The 8563-nt window shown below is 45.3% G+C and overlaps 1 long non-coding RNA gene across 1 annotated transcript; it reads left to right on the forward strand.

Moving 5' to 3' along the window:
* Positions 1-6365: 6365 nt before the first annotated feature.
* Positions 6366-8006, forward strand: LOC121862236. Its single transcript, XR_006088202.1, has 2 exons — positions 6366-6403; positions 7926-8006. It is a non-coding gene; the product is annotated as an uncharacterized LOC121862236 (long non-coding RNA).
* The last annotated feature ends 557 nt before the right edge of the window (positions 8007-8563 follow it).

Below are 8563 nucleotides of genomic sequence, written 5' to 3' on the forward strand. Positions count from 1 at the left end.
CTTTCCCTATACTGATTCCTCTCACCGACGTTTTCTTGAGTTTGTGTGTTGCGTTTATTTATTGCCTCTTCTTCTCCTTCCCCTCCTTTTACTATTTCTTCTTCTTTCGTCATCTCACCTTTCTTACTTCCCCTTCCTCCTGTTCGTATTCTTCTTGGTTCTTTCCTCTCACCTAATATTCCCCCTTTGCTTTGGCCTCTCTTGTTTACTTCCTTCTTCTTCTTTAATTTTGTTGTTTTTTCACGGGTTCTTGTGTTTAAAGACCAGCGCCGCTGAAGCACCTGGCTGTATCATAACAACAACTAGTGATACCTGTTGTGTATATATTCTAACAACAGGGAACCAGCTTCGGTAACTCTGCAACTGCTAACCTGACCTGACCTGACCTTACCTAACCTAACCTGACCTGACCTGACCTGACCTGACCTAACCTAACCTGACCTGACCTTACCTAACCTGACCTGACCTGACCCTAGCAATGACCTGACTGACTTTGTTGTTTGACTATTTGACTGACCTTACCTAATATTTATAGATTGATAATACAACATAGATTAGTAGTATACATAAAAGTGAACATCTTAGTATACCATTAATAAGTAATACAAAACGTATTAACTTCTTTAATAATATGTGTCCTGGGTCGTGTGCGTCAATATACGTACATAGCTGCATCATGTGTAGAGAGAGAACACCAACAAGTGGCCCTGTACCTACTCCACATCCTCCTTGGCCCATGTAGTGTTGTAGAGTTCCCGTCCTCACTACACACACCACCTCCTACACCACACACCCTCCTACACCACCACCCTCCTACACCATCTGCCTCTACACCACCTACCACCCTCCTACACACCACCACCACCCTCCCACACCACTTCCACCACCGCCACTACCACCACCACTACCACCTCCCACACCACCACCACTACCACCTCCCACACCACCACCTCCACCACCGCCACTACCACCACCACCACCACCACCCTACACCACCACCACAGAAGCCTTATAAATGATGTGGGATATACAATTCTCATTTGTACGGGACCTGCTTTTTACTCTGCCGCTCACAGATGGGGTCTTGTGTACAAAACAAACTAGCTGCTGTCTTAAATGGAATTCCAATTCATCATCTTCCTCCTGGGGATTTTAACCTTGTATTATGTGTTGTCATGCCGCCCCCCCCCCCCCGTGTGTAAAAATGGGGAACGAATCACCTGGTGGTTCCTGAGGGTGGGGGGGTCGAGGGCATCTAAGGTTAACCGGTTAATTCAAGTTTCTGGGTAATTTGAAGTGTATTGATAGTGTCTCAAATATTAGCCACGTCATGGGTTTGGTTTATTTGGTTTACCCGGTCATTTTATAAGAGCCATCGTCATCAGTGTACATAGTTGGAGTTTAAGGGTAATGAGGCGAGGCTTAAGGTCGTTATTGCAGTTGGAGTCGTTAACAGAAGGGCATTTTGGCAGCTTGTGTGGTATAACCGGTGGCCTGTAGTGTTGTCTCTCCCCGGCGTCCCTCACAGTCAGAAGTTTTGTGGTGTATCAACCGGGTGACTGTTGGGAGTGGCGGGGTAGTACTGAAACAGGTACACACACACACGCACACACACACACACACACACACACACACACACACACACACACACACACAAACAATTATGTGACGATCATATAGCATTGGCGTTTGTCTGCCTCGTTATGCAGTCGGGCTAACTCGAAAGTATTGACACCTTCTTGTGTGATGATCCTCCAAGCGTTGCGGTGTGGTGTGGAGTAATCGTCTCCCAGGTAAGGGGGTCGATTTGGCACTTTTTCAGGTTTGTCTTAAGACTATCCTCGTACCTTTTCAATTGGCCGCCAGCGGTACGTTTACTATTCATTAGGTGACTGTAAAGTAGCTGCTTTGGCAGGCTACTGTCATCCATGCGGGTAACATGGCCAGTCCAGCAAAGATGTTCATGGATAATGGTAGCCTCGATGCTTCCATCCTCAGGTGGGAGTCAAGATTAGTCGTACTATTTTTTTATATATAAAGAATCAGAACCGAGGCGGTATGAGATGGTAGAGGGGGGGGTGAGGGGAGGTAGTGATCCCATGGTGGTCCCTACGATTTTTTTTTTTGGGGGAAGGGGTCGAGAGAATAGGAGAAGCAGGGGGGATGAGGAAGGAGGAAGGTATCATCCCTGGTGTTGATGTAGAGAACCTGGCTACGCGAGTTACAATTAGTGAGAGGAGCAACACGCCACATCACTCCTGGGATTTGTGTCATCGATCATGGCCAAGGGGAGAACCTGGTGCGCCGGGCAAACACCGCCTCCGCTTCCTTACGCGACCTTGAATGTTGTGGGTTAAATGGACCCCAATTCTTAGAGGCTCTATTCCTAATAGGTTCCAGCCTTAAGAGGTCCAAGTTTTAATGGGTCCCAATCTTATGAGGTCCTTGTCCTTATTGGCACCAGTTATAACAGGCCTCAGTCTTCTTGAGCTAATAAGATAAGGGCCCATTAACGTTAGTGTTGCCCAGAGAATTGGAACCCCTCAGAATCGGTGCACCGTAGGAATGGGGCCCATTAGGACGGAGTCACAATCCTAATGGTGAGGTTTGAGTGGGTCAATATTGGGACCGGACCCCATTTCACCAGTTCCCCCCCCCTCCCCCCCTGTTCATGACCGAGAGGGGGAGGTGAGCGAGGAGGTGAGAAAGAGAGGCAGAAAGTTTTAATAAAAAAAAAGTGTTAAAAATACGAGAAAATCTGGCGTAAACACAGGAGCCCAACACTGCCTTCTGACGCTCCCTGGTCCACCTGCCGGCCCAAGGTGTAGAAGCTGTCGCCAACACAACAACCATACTCTTGAGTTAACGAGCTGCATGACCCGGTGTCAAGGAACCGTCCGAGAAGACCGGACAACTCTCTAACTGCACTGGCTAACATCCAGGTTCCCAATTACTGCTGGGTAGACAGAGGCAAATGGCGTTAGGAAACTTGCCCATAGTTTCACCCTGCCCGGGGGATCGAACACGGGGTCCACTTGCTTACGAGGCGAACATGCTGACAATTATACCACAGGTCGCACATACCACCGTTACCACCACCATACCAACCAACCACCACTATCACCCCTCCCTCCTTACTACCGCTCTCTACCAGTCCTCACACCACCACCACCACCATTGTTCCCACCTCTCCCCCTGCTACCACACGCACCACTCCCTCATCACCCCTGCCACCGCGCCCACCACCCTTACCACAAACACACGCTACTGGACACGCACGGAGGGAGTTAAAGAGGGAGAAGAAGAAGAAAAAAAAGGGGGAGGAAGAGAAAGAACAGACAATAAAAACACAAGAAAAATAGACTTGCATCATGGAATCAGTACACACACACACACACACACACACACACACACGCACACACACACACACACACACACGAGAGGGAGGCAGAGGGGAGAGGCAAAGTGACAGAGACAACGAAAAATATCACAGAAAAGGAAGGAGTGGAAGAAGGAAGTAGCAGAAACGACGAGAAGGAAGGAGTAAATAAAGGAAGTGGCAGAAACAACAACAGAAAGAAGGAAGGACGCAAGTGGCAGAAACAATCCAAAAATATTAAGGAAAAACAAGAGTAAATGGATATTGACAAAGAAATCTGACACTACCACCAACACCCTCCCTCATGACACACCCCAGCAGGCCTTTATGACACCAGGCACGCACGAGGGAGGAGGAAGAGAGAAGGAGAATAGACAAAAGAGATATTTACATGTATGTCCTTGACGAAGATGAATGTATGTACGTGTGTGTGTGTGTGTGTGTGTGTGTGTGTGTGTGTGTGTGTGTGTGTGTGTGTGTGTGTGTGTGTGTGTGTGTGTGTGACGGAGATCAATAGCAAGGCGAGAGAGGACAATGAACTTTGGAAGATAGATTGAATAATTTTACATCAACACCCACACACCGGGTATCAGGGAGGAGGAGGAGGAGAAGACGAAGAAGAAGAAGGAGGAGAAGAGGAAGAAGGAGGAGACGATTGAGGAGCGTGAAGGATAGGATAACATGATAAAGGGTTGAGATAAATAAAAGGAGGAACAAAAATCATAACTCGAGGTACAACGAACAATAATGAAAACAATGACGATAATAATGATGATACTAATAATAACAATGATGATGATAATGACGATAATGAGGGAACAAGATTTATGTACGGTCAGTAGTAAAATCTCTCTTGTAAAACGATGGTCATTGTATATTCGCCAGCTTGAGTCGCCAGCTTGAGTCCCCAGCTTGAGTCTCCCACCTTGAGTCCCCACCTTGAGTCTCCCACCTTGAGTCTCCCACCTTCCTTGAGTCCTCATCTTTAGGTCCCCACCTTTAGTCCCCACCTTGAGTCTCCCACCTTGAGTCTCCCACCTTTAGTCCCCACCTTGAGTCCCCACCTTGAGTCTCCCACCTTGAATCTCCCACCTTGAGTCCCCAGCTTGTGGCCGGTCCAGGGTACCTCACTATAAGGGCTTGAGGCATCAGGTGGTTGAGAGTACAGTAGTGTGGGTCTGGTAGGCGGGTCTTCACTACACCACCATATTGATTGGGCCTTACCTGTGTGGTGATGATGGTGGTGGTGATGATGATGATGATGATGATGATGATGATGATGATGATGATGATGATGATGATGATGATGATAAGGTCATTTATAACGATACTTGATATATTAGTTATGATAAAATAGTAATGAAAATGATGTCTATAATATTAATAATGATAATAATAATAATGATAGTAATAAGATAATTGATGATTATAGTAATAATTGTAATGATGATGGTGGTAATAGTAATTATATCAACGAAAATAATCATTGTGTCTCAGAGTTGTGAGTCAGTATTTATCAACTAAGAATTACTACGTATATTAAGAGTTGTTATAACCCCTCATGACATGTTGTGAGTTGTGGATTATTACAAGAATTAGACCATCGATACCTTCAGTAATTTACGACTAACAAGAACTTTTCCCCTTATTGGCTGGACGACGCACAGTGTAAGTGATTCAACCTAATACAATATTCAAGTTGTTATAGACAGTCGATTATAATACACGTATTTTAAATCAGAAAGACTATATTATTTTTAAGTTGGAGGTGTGATGGTTTGAAGAATGTTATGTTAGAATGTTCGTTCGTCATTCCCAAACATTCACAAGAGAGGTAACTGTTTTATCGTCATTCCCAAACATTCACAAGAGAGGTAACTGTTTTATCGTCATTCCCAAACATTCACAAGAGAGGTAACTGTTTTATCGTCATTCCCAAACATTCACAAGAGGGGTAACTATTTTATCGTCATTCACAAACATTCACAAGAGAGGTAACTGTTTTATCGTCATTCCCAAACATTCACAAGAGAGGTAACTGTTTTATCATCATTCCCAAACATTCACAAGAGAGGTAACTGTTTTATCGTCATTCACAAACATTCACAAGAGAGGTAACTGTTTTATCGTCATTCACAAACATTCACAAGAGAGGTAACTGTTTTAGCGTCATTCCCAAACATTCACAAGAGAGGTAACTGTTTTATCGTCATTCCCAAACATTCACAAGAGAGGTAACTGTTTTATCGTCATTCCCAAACATTCACAAGAGAGGTAACTGTTTTATCGTCATTCCCAAACATTCACAAGAGAGGTAACTGTTTTATCGTCATTCCCAAACATTCACAAAAGAGGTAACTATTTTATCGTCATTCCCAAACATTCACAAGAGAGGTAACTGCCATTATATTTCCCAAACATTTACTAAAGTAAGAAAGTTGTATAATAATCATTGTATAATTTATTCACCTTGAGGACTTGTTTGGGTAGGTTAGGTTATGAGTGTATTGTGTTGGAATGTCATGTGGAATTATATACAGGAGATAAGTTTTAAAGTGGTGGCGTAATTCTTGATCTTATCCTACAACAGGTCTGTATGGTCAACATCTAATGATAATGATGATGAGAATAATAATAAAGATGATGATGATGATGATGATGATGATGATGATGATAGCAATAATAACAGTAATACTCATAGCCTCACAAGACAGGGTAATGCCTTAATTAATTAATCAACACCCAATGTTTCCTCTCTTGTGTGTTGGCTTCGTCAGGAGGGACAGTTGAGAGTTTTACCAAGACGATCTGGGTCAAGGTATAGATCACAGGGAGGGATCATTGTAGAGCTGGGCTGGAATTTGGCATGGTGTCCCCTCGCTCTGTGTGTGTGTGTGTGGAGGAGCTCTTGGCACCATCCCCTCAACCAGCGCCGCTGCCACCTTCACCACTGCCACCGTCGTCCGCTCCCCTCAGTCTCTCTATGGCCGCCGTCCGGGGTAGGCTGCTCACCATCCTCTGCTCGTGAGCCCCCGATGTGCTGGTGACCCTCCCTTACCTTTCCTATCTCCATCTCTCCTTTTATCCCTTTCCGATCTTGTGTTGGTGAGATTGTGAGTGGTGATCGTCTTGTACCGGGGACCTCTTAGAGTGGCCAAGTGTTGTGGTGACCGATATCGTGTTGGTGACTTCCTCCTCGTCCCCCTAAATTTCCCGTTCCGATGTGGTGACCGTCTTTTGCTGGTGACCTTATACTGGTGATCTTGATCTGGTGACCATCTTGTACTGGTAAACTTAGAATGGTGATCCAATCCCGATGTGGTGACGCTTGTTGTGTTGGTGAGCCAGAGGTAGTGGTGATCGTTTTACACCGGTGAGGTCTCAAGGGCCGTGTTTGGTGACCGTAGAAATAGTGACCTTGTAGTAGTAGTGAGCTGTTGATATGGTGACACTTATTATGCTGGTGACCTTTTAGCAGCGACTGCAGATGTAGTGACCATCTTGTGCTGGTGAGCTGTGAAGGGCTGAATTCCGTTATGGAGAACACTTTCTCTGTGGTGATCATCTCCTGCTGGTGAACCGTGATGGACTGAGTTTCGATAGGGTAACCGTATCGTTTTGGTGACCTCATATTGGCCACCTTCGAATGTTGGTGAATTTCGATTTGGTAATCACTTGATGTTGGTGACATACTGTGCTAGTGAGTTTATGGTGGTGACCTCCTCATTGTGCTGATGAGTTAGATACTGGTGAAGAAGTGGGCTTTGGTATGGTGATCATATAATGTTTGACCCTCTTGATCTGGTGATCCTGTAGCGGTGACCTTATTGTAGTGAGCATTTTATCCGTTTGAAACTATATAATAGCGACCCTAGTGGTGATCATCATGTGCCTGGTGAACTTTAGTATCTTGACCTGCTTGTGTTGACTTCGTGTACTGGTGACCCTGGTTCTAGTGAAATAGTATTGGCGTGTTTTGATCGTGATAAACCGGTAACATTTTCGCTAATCATGAGTGCGATTTTGTTACAATCTCTGAAACTAATCTGTCTTTCTCCATGTGGACTGGAGTTGCCCTCGTACTCAAGAGGTAGAAAGCGAGGCGATTGTAATTACTTCATGTAGGTGTGTGTGTGCGTGACTACTGTGGGAATCGTGTTTGAAAGAAAATGAAGACTCGTTGATAGGTGAAGGATAGACTCATTTATTTTCTCATTAGGGGTGAGAGGCGAGAGTTAGGGTTGTGCCATATGTCTTGGGTTAGGGAGTAACTGGAGAGTCGTCGATGGGTGTAGGACAGACGCGCTTATTTTCACCCGAGGTGCTAAAGGCGAGAGGTAGTAGGGTAGTGCCAGCGGTCTTTTTTCGGCACGGGGGAAATATTTGGTTTCCCCCTGCGTGTAATGTTGTAAATATTTTGGTTACTGTTATGGTTTGGATCTACTTGTTTTGGCTGTGACGTTAGTGATGAGTTTGTGACGAGACGGCTGGTGGGGTTGGTGGTGGACCTCTCATGGCTAAACTTTTCCCTTCGCATTAATTACAGGTTTACCTCATGTGTGATACACCAGTCACAAGTTGCTGCTGCTCAATGATGATTTGAAAGTTCCTAAACAATAAACAAAACCAAAAAAATTGCAAGAATATATACGTACGATGGCAAATTGAAGACTTAAAAATAGTGAAATAAAAAGAAAAAAATTGAAAAGTAAGGTAGTGTGTGTGTGTTAGGGAGGGGTGTTTAAGGGGTGGGTTTGTGTGTGTGTGTGTGTGTGTGTGTGAAAGTGGGCTGAGGGGAAGGTGGTGGCCAGTATGAGGAGGGACAAGAAGAGGAGTGTTGGTGCCACTCCCACCACCACCACAACCTCCACTACCACCACCATCACCTCTACCACCACTAGACCAGGTAGGTGCAACGTGTTATAATAGGAATTATACTCTTTCTCTCCGTCCTATTTCTGTCTTCCACTCTCCACCACCCCTGCCACTGTCTCCTTCCTGCTTCTGTCTCCCTCCTGCTTCTGTCTCCCTCCTGCTTCTGTCTCCTCCTGCTTTTGTCTCCTTCTTGCTTCTGTCTCTCTTCCTGCTTCTGTCTCCCTCCTGCTTCTGTCCCCCTCCTGCTTCTGTCTCCCTCCTGCTTCTGTCTCCCTCCTGCTTCTGTCTCTCTGTCTCCTTCTTGCTGTC

This window comes from Homarus americanus, unplaced genomic scaffold (assembly GCF_018991925.1).
Source record: "Homarus americanus isolate GMGI-L3 unplaced genomic scaffold, GMGI_Hamer_2.0 scaffold27296, whole genome shotgun sequence".
Taxonomy (NCBI): domain Eukaryota; kingdom Metazoa; phylum Arthropoda; class Malacostraca; order Decapoda; family Nephropidae; genus Homarus; species Homarus americanus.